Source organism: Theropithecus gelada, chromosome 7b (assembly GCF_003255815.1).
Source record: "Theropithecus gelada isolate Dixy chromosome 7b, Tgel_1.0, whole genome shotgun sequence".
Classification (NCBI taxonomy): Eukaryota; Metazoa; Chordata; class Mammalia; order Primates; family Cercopithecidae; genus Theropithecus; species Theropithecus gelada.
In genome coordinates, this window is record NC_037675.1 from 24,690,132 (window position 1) to 24,694,752 (window position 4,621).

The window sequence follows — 4,621 nt, forward strand, 5'->3', positions numbered from 1 at the left end:
TCCTGGGCCTGGAGATAGGCAGTTTTAACAGAGCCCTTAGGCCTCCAACTGATCTGCAGCCCACTCCTGGTGAAGGAGGTCCCTCACGGTGGGGGATCTATGGACGGGCTACAGGGCATCCCACCCCAAACCTCCTCTTACCTGGCCTGGAGGAGTCTCTGTCTGTCCTCAAAGCTCCAGTTCCTTTATATCTCATTTCCCCCACCCCCTGTCTAAATTTGGAGTCCTTCCGGAGGGACCCTCCCTCCCACCACTCTTCCCTCCTGGCTCCTCCTCCTTTGATCCTTTGGCTCTGGAGGTGACAGGAGGACAGCAGGGCCCCCAGATTTGCCCATGAAAGGTCTGCTGCCTCAGCCTCTCTGGCTCCATGGCCTTTTTTTAGTCCTTGGGCACATTCCTCCCCTCCAAAGGGCTGATGAGCAGATAGTGGGAAGACAGGACCTTCTCGCACCGCCTCTCCCACCCCACCATGGCCCTTACCTCAGTTATTTTTAACCTGAAGGGTGAATTGAACACATGGGTGAGGGTCACCTTCTCCTGCAGGCCAAATGCCTGTCCTCTCCCTCCCAACCATGGGCTTTCCTCCCCTGTTCCCCAGCCTCTCCTTCCCACTCTGACCTGCCCTCACACAGCCCCAGGCAGGGAGCATCTTCCTGCTCTTGGAACTGGAGTCCCCAGTGCTAGGGACTAAAAACTGGAGTATGGTGCCCAGGGAAGGGATCTGCTGTCCACTTCCATGGCTCAGTTTTCTTTTGTCAGGAACTTCTGTCCTGGCCTCAGTCTGCACAAGTGCCATGCCTGGTCTCCTTCTATTCCCCAAGTCTCCAGACAAGTGTCCTCCCGAGGTCTTGAGGCCACCCGGGTTTGGGGACACATCTGGAGTCCCCACCCCTTCCCTGATGCCCCTGATAAAGTGGCCATCATCCAACCTGCTCAAACAATGGAAGGGATTCTCCCCTGCCGCCTCAGGCAGATTTTCACAGAGCCCCAGTTCAGCTCTCTCACATGCAGACTTGACCGTGTCTGTGCCCATCTTCAGCCACACATGCAGATTTTTCACACTTACCCACTCAAGCTTTCAGATTTCTTTTCTACTTTCTTTTGTGTACACGGATGCACACATTTGCACGTCCACATTTGCACACATAGGCTTTTGCCCTCCCCTGCCACTCTCTGCTCCTGGGGTGGGGTGGGCAGAAGCAGATGGTGTTAATCCCAGGGCCTGAGGGAGGAGGGGGGTGGGTGGGGGGCTGCCCCCTTCTGCCTCTCCGGGCTGCCAGAGGGTGCAGGTGCCTGGCAGGCCTGGGGATTTACACCAGCTAGTCCCCAGGCTCCGCATTCCATGGGGGTGGGGCTCTGTTGCCTGCCCCCTCCCCAGGCAGAACTTTGGTGCCCTCTTCCAAGCCCTCCAGGGCTAATACTCACATGCCCTTCTTTGTGGGTGTCCTCAAGCACCCCAGGTCCTCAAGGCTTTGCTCCCCATCCTCCAATGCTGCCACCTCTCAGAGGCTGTAGGTGTCAGGTCTTCAGCAGGCTGTTCCTGTTATGACTAAGAGTGGACATTGTGTTCAGGAAACAAAGCCAGACTCCCCTGCTCTGGCTTCCCCCCACCCTCACACCCAGGAACACTCTCCCAGCCCCCCTCCCACCAGTTTACTGTCACCTCTCAATATAGCTCTAGGGTGTGGAGGTGGGTAGGGAGACAGGGGTCAGCTTCTCTGGGCAGGAGCACTTTCCATTAAGATGTGGCCTCTCCCCAAGCTCCCTAGCTCCCTAGGATGCAGCTGCCCCATTCCTGGGCTCAGGAACACACCTCTCTCCCCAGGGCATTTGGACCTTTTCTCAGTGTCCTTGGAGGGACCTGAGTTGACCCCACATCCCCATCTCCTGCAGGTGCTTATGCCAAATCATTACCCCCAGGGGATGCAGGCCACCTGTCCCAGCTCTAGGTTACTCGAGGCCCCAGAATTCGAGCCAGGGGGTTAGCCCTTGGCCCAGTGCGTCACTGCTTGGTTCCCATAGCTCTGGGGACATGATAAGGAGCTGAGAACACCAGGTCAGTCTGGGTCGGGTCCAGGTGACAAAGACCAGGCTTTGTCCTCAGGGAACCCTGTGCTCTGAGCAGGCCTCACTTAGTATAGGTGGTGGTGGCAGGGCAGCGGGTAGTGGAGATGGGGGGGGTTAGTCCCCCGCTTTATGGAAGGAGGAGGAAGGAAGGTGTTCGCTCAGCCCCAGGCCCTGCCCCTGTCTGCTCTGCTGTACTGTCCTCTCCCTTCCCCAGGCTGCTTCTCTCCCTGGCTCTCACATACTGCTCTCTGTCCTCCCTCAGCTGCCATGAAACAGCTCCTCATTCTGCTGGGAGTCCTGGCGTATGAGGACAGGGATGGAGGCTTTGGCCACACGTGAGGGTGCCAAGGAGGCAGGGCTGGCCTCCCTGGCACAGGTTGCCTCTCTTCTGCCTGGCTCCCCATTGCATCTGTCTCTATGTCTCACCTTCATTCCCTCTGCCTGCTTCCCCATCTCAGAGTGGGGCCTGCCTCCGATTCTCCCTGACCCGTATCTCTGCCCAGCTCAGGGTCTAACATGAGGCTCTGCCTTCTCCAAGCTGGCCTCTTCTCTTGCTCTGGGCCTCCACATCTTGCTCCAGGCTCTTTCTCCTCCTCTCTCCAATCTCCTTGCACCTTCCTGACTCTCCTTGCATTTGCAAGTGACCCAGGATTCTTTCTTTTACTTGGGATCAATGCCCTCAGCTCTTCAAGCTTCTCCCTCCAAGGCTCGCTCTCCTTTCCTCTCTCCCCATCCCCCTCAGCACCCCTCCTTCTCCCTGGCTTGGCTCTCAGTCCTCTCTCAACCCTGCGGCCTGCGTCCAGCCCCTGGCCATTCTCGAAGGATCCGTATCTTTTGCAGTCTCTCTTGCTCTGGTTGCTTAGGTGCCCTGGGTCTCTCTGCATAGCTCCCTTTTCAAGGGTCCTCTCCTTTGTTTCTAGTTGTCTCTTCATTGCTGTTGAAGTCTGTTCCTAGCCAGAGGAATGGCCCTAGGTATCTCGGTCCAAGCCGAGGTCGTGCCACTACACTCCAGCCTGGGCGGCAGAGTGAGTCTCCGTCTCAAAAAAAAAAAAAAGTTAGAGCTGGAAAAGAATCCTGGAAGTCACAGAGAACTGAATTACTTTGGCCTCTGGGGCTGTGTAGTTCAATTGAGCGGGATAAATGAAAAGGAAGCATCCTGGTTTGAGGGTGCTCTGTCTGGGTTGGCCTAGGGAGGGAGAATGGAGGAGGCTAGGAGGAGAAAGGTGGTGGCGCCTGTGGATCTTTCTGGAGCCTCCTCATTTCCTGTATCTTTTATCCTTGTCTCTGTTTCCTCTGGCTACCTTGTCCCCTGGTTGCTCAATCTCTTTGTCCACTGCCACCCCCTCAGATCTTTCCTTGTCCCCTCCCTACCCCCTTTTTCTCCTCTGCTGTCGCCTGCTATTGTCCAGTACTGGTTTCTCCTTCTCCAGCATAGGGCCCTTGCCCTGACTGCCACAGTCAGAGCTCAGAGTTCAGAGCCAGGTACAGAGCAGGAGTGGGCTCTGAGTTGGTGGGTTGGGGGAGATCCAGTCCAGGGCTAAACCATGGCTTCCCAGGTTCCCAGTGGGGCCGACAGCCCCAGTGCCTCCCAAGCCCCTGCCCTCTGTGGACCACAGTCCCAGGCCCACCTAAGCAACCCAGCTGTGGCAGGAACTCCAAAGGGGCTGAACTTGTTTAGTTGGAGGAAACTTACTCCTTCCTCCACCTCCCGACCTTCTGGGGAGCCATCCCTTCCCTCTCTCTCCCTGGAGTCCTGCTCACACATAACCTTCCCCAGTCCCTCATCTGTCTGCCTCCTCTCAAGAAGACTTGCCATAAATGGGCCGAGAGAACCCCATCTTCCCACAAGCCCAGAGGACAAAGGGCTTGGTAATGGGAATTACAATGGGAAGAAATGAGTGGGAAGAAGGGAGCACCCTGAGCCAAGGGGGCTCGGCCCCGGGAGGAGCTGAGGACTGCAGGTGGGCTGAGAGTGTGTTTCTACCAGCTGTGGTGGGGAGGGGGTGCGCTGGCCTCTGGAGGTGGCTGGAGAGGGTGGTGGCTCTATTTGTAAGGGGATGTGGGCTACAGCTGTGAGTCCTTGTGTACTCTCAGAGACTCGCCTGGGACTGGCATTTAGGCAACCATTGCCTCACCTGGCCCAGTGGTTCACACTTCTGCGGGCTCAGAAAGGGCACTGGCCAGCACCCACACCCCGAACTGCCGCCCCTTGCCCAGCCCCGGGCGTTATCCATGGTGGTGGGTTGGGGGCAGGGTTGATAGAAGCTGGGGTGCAGGTCCACAGTAGATGGGCTCAGTGCGCTCTAGGTGAACTTTAGGGGTCTCCCTAAATCTTTAAATCCCAGCTGGACTGGAGAGAAGCCTGGGAGGAGAGGTGTCGCCTCTGCTGCATTTGGCTGGTTTGGAGGAAGTGAAAGGGGGTTTCAGTGCTGCTCCAGGAAGCCCTCCTAGGCCAGGCCTTTGAATTTTCCCCCTCTCTCCTGCATTTCCACCTCCCCTAGTCCAGACCCCACCCCGGGTCCCCACGGCAGTGAAGAAGAGTCTGGAGTCAGGA